The sequence below is a fragment of the Patella vulgata genome, chromosome 2, assembly GCF_932274485.2.
Source record: "Patella vulgata chromosome 2, xgPatVulg1.2, whole genome shotgun sequence".
NCBI lineage: Eukaryota > Metazoa > Mollusca > Gastropoda > Patellidae > Patella > Patella vulgata.
In genome coordinates, this window is record NC_065880.2 from 57,429,852 (window position 1) to 57,442,832 (window position 12,981).

The 12,981-nt window shown below is 34.9% G+C and overlaps 1 long non-coding RNA gene across 1 annotated transcript; it reads right to left on the reverse strand.

The window, feature by feature from the left end:
- Nucleotides 1–2,814: 2,814 nt before the first annotated feature.
- On the reverse strand, nucleotides 2,815–9,688 carry LOC126811313 (uncharacterized). Its single transcript, XR_008785945.1, has 2 exons — nucleotides 9,553–9,688; nucleotides 2,815–3,047 (listed from the first exon to the last, which is right to left on the reverse strand). It is a non-coding gene; the product is annotated as an uncharacterized LOC126811313 (long non-coding RNA).
- Between the last annotated feature and the right edge of the window lie 3,293 nt (nucleotides 9,689–12,981).

A 12,981-nucleotide genomic window follows, 5' to 3' on the forward strand; every position in this document is an offset into this window, starting at 1 on the left:
ATAATGGTCAGTCTGTGCCTTACTTAGTCTAACGATCATTTGGAATAAATCGATGAATGTGAACTTCATTTCATTTTGTCATTTGTTTCTTCGTCAGTTTCATTAGGTGACTTTAATAACACTTAAAAATCAAATATCCCCTACTTTTTTTGAATAGTATAGTTAATAACTAGATAATATAAAGGCAATTTCCGCCTAGCCTCGATCATCATTAATAAAGTCAGTACGATAAACAGCATAGTCTTGATTATCCATTTAATCGTTAAATCGTAAAGGAAAGTTATGCAGTAAATCGACTCATAATCCACTAAAGATCGCAGGCTAGCGATGCCATTTAGAGTTGATTATGGTCTGGATAGGTTAATTAATGTCTAATTAATAATTTAGATAGACAGATTTATCTCTTGCATAATGTATGTTTAATAGATAAAATAAAATTAATATTTAACCAATATTTTTGGCACTTTTTTTACTCAAATTGAATCAAAATACACAATCTCTGACTCAAAATTAAGTATGCAATCACAAAGACAATCAAGTCAAATCAAACAGAAGTCATTTACATATACATGAATACAATTCTGTATACTGTAATTGGGTATGACATACTTTGCACAATGAAATTTCTCTAATGACATTCCTCTTACCGTTTACGTAACAGAAAAAACGAAATGGTCCCATACTTTTGATCGGTATGATGCAGGTAGTTTTTTTTATCGCAACTTCAGACAAGTGTAAATACTACTGGACGTGGTCATAGTAATAGTCAAAAGAAAATTGGTTTAAATTGATGACTTCCGGTATTTTGGCCAATGGAAAGTATTGTCTTATCAGTTTCTTGGTCATATTTTGCATGAGATTAGTAGGTCTGTTTTTGGAATGATTTTTAGTCTGAAGGGCCGGGGCATATTATTCTACCGGGATTTTTCTTTACACAGAACTGATAGGTAATTGCTATAGGTTCTACCGTCTAATTTATTGGAATGTATCACGATACAGTGTGAAATATACCGTAAAGCTCAAATTGAAAATAAACTTCCTGAATTATGGCCCATGTATATCACCGTTGCACCCTAATGGTGGTTGAGTTTGAATTTCGTGGAAATCGGACCAAAATTGTCGGACAAAATGGCCGCCCCTTGTACGCAAATAGTGTGAACATCTCCTATATCAATGTTGTGGACCTCATAGATGTCACAGTTTTGATACGATTTTGATGAAATTTAAAATGTAAGTTTATAGCCCAAAGATCTCGGTTCCTATTGATATTCGCGCATATCAGACTGTAATTTCCTCAATTTATATCCCCTGATTGTACGAAAAATCATGTTTTTAGCTTGTGGACCCTATAGAGGTCATAATTATTATCCGATTTAAAACAAAACGGTCACAATTTTCTTCTGATTTTGATGAAACTTAAAATGTAAGTTTATAACCCAAAGATCTTGGTTCCTTTAGATATTCGTGCATATTGGATAGTAACTTCCTGAATTATGGCCCCTGATTGTACGAAAAATCGCGTTTTTAGCTTGAGGTCCCTCTAGATGTCACAATTATTATCCGATTTAAAAAAACATTCGAATATATCACTGTTGAGTTTGAATTTTGTGAAAATCTGACCAAAACTGCCAGACAAAATGGCTGTAAACATCTGGTATATCAAAGTTTTGGACCCTCTAGAGGTCACAATGTTGTTCTGATTTTGATGAAACTTGAAATGCATAGCCCAAAGATCATGGTTCCTTTCGATATTCGGGCATATCGGATAGAAACTTCCTGAATTATGGCTCCTGATTGTATGAAAGATAGGTTGCCAGGCAACGAAACATACGCCCACAGCAGCTAAATCGTCCGGGCAGTCAACAACAGTTGTCGCATATTTTTACTTTTTTCGGTAATGAAACATTTATAATACACTAAAATCTGATTAAGAGCAACAACTCAGAAAACCATTAGAATTTGTTTGGTTTTTATAAAGTTCTGCCCCATGCTAACGTTTTGTATACAAAACTTTTAATACTGTATCATGGATTTAGCTGTTCCAAGTCATAAAAATTCATTGAAAATCAATATACTTGTTCGCCTCAAGATCTTAAACTCTGTGTATCAATCTGAAGTCAATCGGATATTAACTTTGGCCTCTAGAGCGTCCACAAGATTTTTCAAAGTGATCAAGGGCCATAACTCTGGCAGTAATTATCGGAAATCGCTGAAAATCAATAGGATTCTTCGTCTCATGACCTTAAACACTGTGTATAAATTTAAAGTCAATCAGATATTAACTTTGGCCTCTATAGCGTCCACAAGATTTTTTGAAGTGATCAAGGGCCATAACTCTGGCAGTAATTATCGGAAATCGCTGAAAATCAATAGGCTTCTTCGTCTCATGACCTTAAACACTGTGTATAAATTTAGACCTTAAACACTGTGTATAAATTTAAAGTCAATCGGATATTAACTTTGGCCTCTAGAGCGTCCACAAGATTTTTTGAAGTGATCAAGGGCCATAACTCTGGCAGTAATTATCGGAAATCGCTGAAAATCAATAGGCTTCTTCGTCTCATGGCCTTAAACACTGTATATAAATTTAAAGTCAATCGGATATTAACTTTGGTCTCTAGAGCGTCCACAAGCAATTTTGGACCCCAGACGGACGTACGGGGGCGACGACAATATATGACCACATTTCAATGTGGGCGTATAAAAATTGTGATCTGTAGAGTGATCACAAACAAATTGTGGATGGACATGGGCAACGACAATATACGCCCACATGAAAATGTGGGCATATAAAAACTACTGAGAAGACAAGACTTTCTCTCAGAGTTTTAATTGACTACCGTATATACTAGTATAGTGTATTAATCTACTGAGACAAGAATTTCTTCTCCAGTTTTTTGTTCTGATTGATGCGTACATATACTAGTACATGTATAGTGTAAGAATCTATTAAGATTGATCATCAGGAGTTTTGTGCAGTCCAGGAACATATCGAGCATTTTCGGGACGTCTGCTGGTAAATGAAGGAGGTTGAGATGATGAAGAACCTGAAAAACAACAATTAAACTCCAAATCAATTAATTCTAAATGAATCATTATGAATAACTTAAAGATCAAGTAAGATCAAAAATCTAAATTTCATGTACGTATAGCCCATGGTTACTATATCAACTTTACGGCAAGTTCCCACCAATCTGATTAAAATTAAATCGGCTGTTAAAGACCACGTAAGATCGAAAATCTAAATTACATGTATGTATAGCCCATGGTTACTATATCAACTTTACGGCAACTTCTCACCAATCTGATTAAAATTAAGTCGGCTGTTAACGTTTAAGTGTCCGACACGCCAAAACGCTTTTCAATTTTTCAATTACGACCTTAATCCGGTTGATTGGCTGGTGACGTCACAGGCACTACACATAGGATATACATTATCTATACAATATCTCACCGTCTGTACAATATAGCACTATCAATACACACGGCAAGTTGACAAGCGTCTGTTGACGTTCCAATTACCACGTGACTGGCCTAATCATAATCACCGAATTATCGTCTTTCATTTGTGATTGGAATATTTTAGAGTGAATTTCAAATGCCGTATCATGCCGTAGATCCATTTAAGCTGCCTTTGTTTAAATAGGCCACATGTCAAATGAAGACGACTCAAGAAATTAGCGCATTTACCGGTAATTTGGATAACCCCGTAATACTTGATATAATGGCGCCAGTCATTTGTCGATATATTCATTATTAGCTATATATAATAATAATAACCATTTCTATACATAAAGAACAACTTTTATCGTAACTCCATTTGAAATTTACAGTGAATATGGAATTTTCCGATGACTATGCATAACATGTACAATAGATCGCCCTCATTTCTCAGCCAATCAACGCTGGGAATCTTATTACCATTTACAGTTACATGTACTACGGGTGTAGTAAATGAGGTTAAACTTCGGCACGAAAAATGCACGGGATCATACGTGGAGTTCCTGGTGCCGTTTGGTGAGTGATTAAACTGTCAATGCAATTGTAAAATACTTTTATTAAAAAGAAGATAAACGATTGTTGTTTAAACGCCTATCAACAAATAATACAAGGCTACTTGATTACAAAAACACTGGTGAGCAATAATTATTGGGTAAATAATACTTATAAACAACTGATGAGTAAAACTTAATGATTTTATACAATTAATGTGTGGGTGTACGATTCTACCATTAGTTCGTTCATGAGGTATTATGCACACGTTCCACTTAGAGTGATGTCTTTGATCTGGCCGGCGTTAAAAAAAATAATTACCTAATCAACATTCTTAATCCCACTAACACTCACTGCTAACACCGACTTGTAATTTATGACCCATGCCTGTATAACTTTTATAGTCGGATTGATTAATTAACGACAAATATTAACGACACTACACTTTATGTGGAAAAGCGAAGTGCTCGCAGTAAAAAACACATAGCTGGACCGGTATATTATTTACATATTAAAAGTGTTCGTCCAATAAGTTCCATATTGTAAAAAATTAATTAAGAGTTCAAGACTTCAAAGTTTAAAAGTTGTAGGCAATCTAAATTGGATCTTAAATTAAAATTAATTAATTAATGAAACAAATTATTCCGAAGTCAATTGTTTTATTTAATTAAGAACTAAGGGAGATTAAGGAATCAGTCAGACGTTAATGAGTACAGACGCCGGCTGTATATAGGTAATTAAGGAATAAACATTCCGAATATGCATTCGGTCACTGTGACGTCACTGGCGTCTGAGGGGATTAAGAGTGTTTTCGATAATTGGCAAAGTCATTTTCACGTGAGGTCCATTTTTACGACTTTGAGTGAAGATAACTGAATTAATTTCAATCAGATTGGTGTGAACTTGCCGTAAAGTTGATATAGTAACCATTGGCTACACATATCCAAAAGTTCCAAAACCCATCTTATATGCACTTTAACGTTTAAATATCCGACATGCCAAAACCCGTTTTTATTTTTCAATTAAGACCTTTATCCGGTTGATTGGCTGGTGACGTCACAGGCACTACACATAGCATCCCAAACTTAGGCTGCCTATCTACAGCTAGCTCCGGCTAAGAATAGGCCCTAAGCTAATTAACCGACATTTAAATTCCAACATCGACGATTTTAGTCGAAAACACTGAGTATGCTTTTAGAAAATTTTAAAAGTATTTATTTCTCTTCTATTGTCATATTGAATGAAATTAAATATGTTTATTTAGCCGCTGTGTGTATGAAAGATGTCAAACTAATCAAAGCCGAATCACAAAATAGTCCTCTAATTATTCAATATGGCGGCGCCCATGAAACATAATTTCACAGAGGCGGTTTTGTTTGCGTAAAAAAATTTAGGAGTATCTAACCTTGTTTTGAAAGATAAACAGATTGAAACTCTAAAGACAGTTTACAATGGTAAATAGTCTATTGCAATATTACCCATAGTACATATTATATATCGCTTTTACGCGAGTGTCAGCGACATGCCATGTTTACATAAAACACACGTGCGTGGGTTATTTTTACTTTGTTGTCTAAACAAAGCGGTGTCGAATCGATAAGTCCCGCCCCAAAATGATCACATGATCGTTTTAAATGGCGGATAATCAGTGCAGTGTCACATTCTGGGAAGTATGACGTAGATGGGTCGCTGCGTGCAGTATGTACACATAGGTCTCATGGCTCGAAATGTTTGCCTGTCTACTCAAAAATTCTTCTAGATGCAACCAAGTGTCAAACTTGTTGAGGTAAAAAATAATAGTAAAAAACCAAATGGTTTGATAAAAATTGTAGAATCCTCAAACGCGATATGGTTCAAGCACAACATAACCTTAATAACAACCCTAATAAAAATCTGTTACGTGAAATTTATTACAAGAGGAAAAAAACCTATAAAAAGGTCACAAAATTCAAGAGCCGTGAAGGCTAAATATCAAATTCTCAACAAATTAAATGATCTGCAAACTAATAATCCTAAAGAATATTGGTCACTTGTGAATTGCCTTATTAAAGACAATAATAAAAAAGATAATGAAGACATCTCTCTCAAAAATTGGGAAGAACATTTCACTTCCTTATTTGATGTTAAGGAGGATACCACATTATCAGATAATAATAAACAAAATTCAAGAGCCATGAAGGCTAAATATCAAATTCTCAACAAATTAAATGATCTGCAAACTAATAATCCTAAAGAATATTGGTCACTTGTGAATTGCCTTATTAAAGACAATAATAAAAAAAATAATGAAGACATCTCTCTCAAAAATTGGGAAGAACATTTCACTTCCTTATATGATGTTAAGGAGGATACCACATTATCAGATAATAATAAACTAAATATGCAATTTGAAAATGAAGTAAAAAATTCAAAATTAAATACAGATTTAAATAGAGAAATCACTGCCTCTGAAGTTCGTTCCGCATTTAGAAACCTTAAAAGAAACATGCTGATTGCATCGCTCAATATTATGATTGACAACTATATAAAGTATTTTAACCTTATTCTTTTCTCAGGTGTATTCCCCAAAGCCTGGGGTGAGTCATTTATTGTCCCATTCACAAACAAGCGGTTGCCATGCAAGATACGCCCACATTTTGCAAGAGATGGACAGAGAACAAGCTCAAAAAAAGAAGTGATTTTTCCTACTATCAAGGGCCATAATTCAGGAAATTACAATTGAATATGCGCGAATATCAAAAGGAACTGAGATCTTTGTGTTATAAACTTACATTTCAAGTTTCAACAAAATCGGATAAAAATTGTGACCTCTATAGGGTCCACAACCTTGATATACCATATTTTTACGCTATTTGAGAACGAACGGCGGCCATTTTCTCTGTCAATTTTGGGCCGATTTTCACGAAATTCGAACTCAACCTTCCTTAGGGTGTAACGGTGATATAATAGTAAAGTTTTTTAAATCAGATAAAAATTATGACCTCTATAGGGTCCACAAGCTAAAAACGTGATTTTTCGTACAATCAGGGGCCATAATTCAGGAAGTTACGGTCCGATATGCGCGAATATCGAAAGGAACCGAGATCTTTGGGTTATAAACTTACATTTCAATTTTCAACAAAATCAGACAAAAATTGTGACCTCTACAGGGTCCACAACCTTGATATACCATATTTTTTACGCTATTCAAGAACGAACGGCGGCCATTTTGTCTGTCAATTTTGGGCCGATTTTCACGAAATTCAAACTCAACCTTCCTTTGGGTGTAACGGTGATATAATAATACGGTTTTTTAAATCAGATAAAAATTATGACCTCTATAGGGTCCACAAGCTAAAAACGTGATTTTTCGTACAATCAGGGGCCATAATTCAGGAAGTTACGGTCCGATATGCGCGAATATCGAAAAGAACCGAGATCTTTCGGTTATAAACTTACATTTCAAGTTTTAAAAAAATCGGATAAAAATTGTGACCTCTATAGTGTCCACAAGTTAAAAATGTGATTTTTCGTACAATCAGGGGCCATAATCCACGAAGTTTCGATCCGATACATGCCAATATCGAAAGCAGCCGAGATCTTTTGGGAATAAACGTATATTTCAAGTTTCGTCAAAATCGGATAAGAATTGTGACCTGTAGAGAGTCCACAAACAATTGTGGACGGACGGACGTCCGGACGGACAGGGGCGAGGGCATAATACGTCCACATGAAAATGTGGGCGTATAAAAATTGTGACCTCTATAGGGTCCACAACCTTGATATACCATATTTTTACGCTATTTGAGAACGAACGGCTGCCATTTTGTCTGTCAATTTTGGGCCGATTTTCATGAAATTCAAATTCATTCACCCTTAGGGTGTAACGGTGATATAATAATACGGTTTTTTAAATTGGATAAAAATTATTATCTCTATAGGGTCCACAAGCTAAAAACGTGATTTTTCGTACAATCAGGGGCCATAATTCAGGAAGTTACGTTCCAATATGCGCGAATATCGAAAGGAACTGAGATCTTTCAGTTATCAACTTACATTTCAAGTTTCAACAAAATCGGATAAAAATTGTGACCTCTATAGTGTCCACAAGCTAAAAACGTGATTTTTCGTATTTTGGAGATAAACCTATATTTCAAGTTTCGTCAAAATTGGATAAGAATTGTGACCTGTAGAGTGTCCAGAAACAATTGTGGACGGACGGACGGACGTCTGGACATCCGGACAGACAGCATAATACGTCCACATGAAAATGTGGGCGTATAAAAAAACAATAGTATATCTCTCCCTATTATTTCAAATGCAGGAGTAAAACAAGGGTGTGTCCTGAGTCCAACTCTCTTCAATATATATATATAAATGATCTACAGTCCAACCTACATACCTACTACCTACATAATGACGCTCCGACTCTAGAAAGCTGTAACGTATCCCATCTATTATTTGCGGATGACCTTGTACTTATGTCAACTACACCCCATGGCTTACAGAACAGTTTAAATAAACTTAACCAATTCGGTAAGGATTGGAAGTTAAATGTTAATCTTCAAAAATCTTAAGCTATGTGCTTTTCTAACAAAAAAATGTAATAAAAGTAAAACTGTCATTAATTTTAATATAGGAAATAGCAAAATAGATCATGTCTCTTCGTACCAATATTTAGGGGTTAATTTTACAAATAATGGCTCACATAAAGCAGCTATGGCTGACTTGAGCAAGAAAGCTAGAAGGGCCCGGTTCATCTTACGCAATAAAATTTGTGGCAGTGATGATTTACCAACTGAAGTTTTACTGAAAGTATATGAAGCAATTGTTAAACCCATCGCTACATATGCCTCTGAACTCTGGGGATCTCATATTGCTCATAGCAAGAACAATACCACAAAAAACTGGAACAGAATTTAATTAAATTCAATAACAAAGAAAACAGCGAAATCAATCCTAATGCAGCCCCCTAAAACTTCAAATATTGGCTGCCTGTCTGAACTTGGACTTTTCCCTCTTCACTTCACTGTGTACCACAAAATGTTGTTATATTATAAACGACTGAATGATCTAAAATCTAATCCATCTCATTCCCACACTATCTTGACAGCAGTATTAGATGAAGATGTTAAAATTGCGTTTAAAAAACCCAAACTTTCCTGGTCTGCCGCGATCCTTAAAATAATAAATGAGTATGACATTAATATCAATAATCTTTCCAAATATAATATAAAATCCCTGTTAGAATCTAAATTCAACTCATTTTATTCAAATACCTGTAATATGAATGATAACAATACCAGCCATAAGCCAAAACTTAGAACATACAGCACTTTTATGACAAGAATTTCAAAACCGCCAGCATATCTCCTGTCCGTATCTAACAAACAGTATAAATGTTCAATGACATCCCTCCGCCTTAGCTCTCACCAACTTCAAATAGAGAGAGGTTGGTACCATAACATTGCCGAAAGAGACAGAATTTGTAGACACTGCTCTAACAATATTGTGGAGGATGAGTTTCATTTTCTAATGGAATGTACAAAACATGAAACCATTCGAAATAATATTTTGTACCCTGCCTTATACGCCAACAGTCTACCATTCTCCTTCGATGTCATGTTTGACCCACCCTCACCAGTTGCAAAACCTGTGTGATCATTTGTTTTTCATGCTTTCAAAAACAGAGAGTGATGCATTATCTGCTACACCCCCTGCCTTATTTACAATAAATAACATAACTTAACTCTGAAACAAAAGAGTCCAAAAGGAAGCACATACCTATTATCCCCCTTTGCTATTTAATTGATTTCTAGTTATATACATATATAATACGTTTGTTATTTGCTACAAGTATATTTGTTGCATTGTAGTATTAATGTTCGTTTATTTGTTACATGTATATTTGTTGTATTGTATTTATGTAATTTTTATAATTGTATGCTGCTCCTCGTGGGCGTTTTTATGCAATAAAATTTACTTACTTACTTGTCGCCAATAGGGGATTTTTTCGTCTGACAGGTAGCAAATAAAACTACCTGCCGCTTGCGACAGGTGGACTAAATTTTACTTGATGTTTATTTAATTGACCACAATACTCACATCCACGTCACATACATTTAATAATTCGTTTCTAAATGCAAGAATTAAGCACGGAAATGCTGTGAAAAGCCACCATTTGCACTGTTTATCGCTCTGTCGTAACCTACAGTTACTCACAGTTTGGAAGTAGACAATTTTATAACAATGAATTTTGCACAATCTACGCTTGTTTTCATCTGCTTGACACTAGTTTATAGCATTACTGAGTATTATATCTAGATAAATTAAAACGCACCCCCAAGTCACCTGAAATAATTCTACCGTAACGACACCACAGATAGTGGAATGGAAATGCACATGCTTGGTGTATTTAATCATTTAAAAAGTTTTAAACAATTTCCATAAATAAAGGCTATGAATAATTTATAAGACAATTTGACACAATCAAATAATCAGGTCGGAAAAATATAGCGTAAATATAGTCCGGATATGGGAGAAGGGAATTCCAGGTGGCATTATCTGTCCTTCGCACGCGTTACATGTAAATACAGTGCCATGCACAGGTGTGATTCGTGTTTTGATATTCAATTTATTACGGATATTTTAAAATCTGAATTCTACAACTCAACGGCGAAGTATTCGATTTAGTACAGAAGTGTGGTACCATGACACTTTGCGGAATTCACGTGGATACGGATGATAGAATTGTACGAATCTTCGAGTCGCTGAAATGTCAAAGAAATAAAAAGGTTTCATATTTCGATATTTAGGTCTTTGACATACATTGACTGAAAGGTGATATAATTATCGCTAGGGGTGAAAATCTCGGCGACGGTGCGTTTTCTGTACTGGTGTGTTAATTAACGAACGGGTTAAAAACGACTGACACGGTGTGTATTCTTTGTTTGGTGAGTTTTCTCGAAAGCGTGTTATAACTGCAGCAAAGGTGATTTATCAAGGACCAGCAGGCTTTATCTGACGCGTACAGAGCTAACTGTTTGTGCCTGTAAACATCAAAGAACAGTTCCGTGTGAAAAGTGTGCACGAACCAATACAGAACCTGTCGTTTCTTAGTACTGTGGAGTCAATTAATAAAGCTATTTCATACAATGGAAAACAAGCGGCTATATGAACAAGCGTCTCAATATTAGGTCATATATCAGTATTATTCTTTCAAAGACGAGCTTGTTACACAGAGTTCGATCAAATCTGAATAATGTTTGGCAATGGGCAATATTACCGTTGGTGGAAGCGGGCGCATGTCTCTATTTTCATCAGTGTTATTTGTTATGTGAGTTAGCATTTGATATATATAGTGAGGAAATTCCTTTTTCTCGGTAGTCCTCTCTATGACCCAGGCAAGAAACTATACATTTATATATTAATAAGCCAACGTGTAGTAAATATAGCAGTGACGAAAACTTATAGATTTTCATTAATTGTGCAATTTTACATTTATAAACTTGCTTTCGAAACAAGATTCGTTAATCTGATAACAATGGCGATTAGAATATATCGGATAATCAAATTGGGGTTGGTTATGATATCGGGAAATGACGGTACTGCGTGTGATCAATTTTAAGATACGAGCATTTATAGTTCAGTGGTACGCACGATAATTTGTAAACAAATTTAACCCACAAAAAGATCAAATATATAAATAACTGCAGTCCGACTATGGTACGAAGTACAAAACACGTAGTATTCATCAAGAAATGAAATACGTATAAGAAAGGATATACGTACCTATCCCACGTATAAATCCATGTATAAAGACCTACACTTAACAAAGACCGATTTGTGTAAAAAAAAACACTGTGTCGAACAAAAAATCGCACGGTAAATTAGATTTAACACCTACGCGTCAGATAAAGCCTGCTGGTCCTTGATAAATCACCTTTGCTGCAGTTATAACACGCTTTCGAGAAAACTCACCAAACAAAGAATACACACCGTGTCAGTCGTTTTTAACCCGTTCGTTAATTAACACACCAGTACAGAAAACGCACCGTCGCCGAGATTTTCACCCCTAGCGATAATTATATCACCTTTCAGTCAATTTCTCACCCCTGTTAATTAACACACCGTACCTACAGATTTTACCCTCTTCTTATTAGATTTGTTGCGATAATTAGAATTTTACCGATATTGGTAGAAATTTACTAAAAAGTGCGAAATCTATACTGTAAACGTACAAATCTCACCTTTACTACTTCTCAGTGTTACCAAGTGGCTGGCCTAATCATAATCACCGAATTATCGTCTTACATTGTTATATATAGATTAGACATTTGTGATTGGAATATTTTAGAGTGAATTTAAAATGTTGTAGTCCCGTTTAAGCTGCCTTTATTCAAATAGGCCATGTGTCAAACGAAGACGACTCAAGAAATTAGCGCATTTACCGATAATTTGGATAACCTCGTAATACTTGATATTCCAAACTTAACTACAGAAATACAAATGGTGCCAGTCATTTTTCGATATATTCATTATTAGCTATATAATAATAATAACCATTTCTATACATAAAGAACAACTTTTATCATAACTCCATTTGAAATTTACAGCGAATATGGAATGTTCCAATGACTATGCATAACAATAGATCGCCCTCATTTCTCAGCCAATCAACGCTGGGAATTTTATTACCATGTACAGTTCCATGTACTACAGGTGTAGTAAATGAGGTTAAACTTTGGAGCGAAAATTTCACAGGATTCATGGACATAAATATCAAAACACCTGATCATACCTTGAGTTCCTGATGCCGTTTGGTATTGTAAAATACTTTTAAACACCAATCAACAAATAATACCAGTCTACTTGATTACAAAAACACCGGTGCGCAATAATTATTGGGTAAATATTAATTATAAACAACTGATGAGTAAAACTTAATTATTTTCTACAATTAATGTGTGTGTGTACGATTCTACCATCAGTTTGTTCATGAGGTATTAC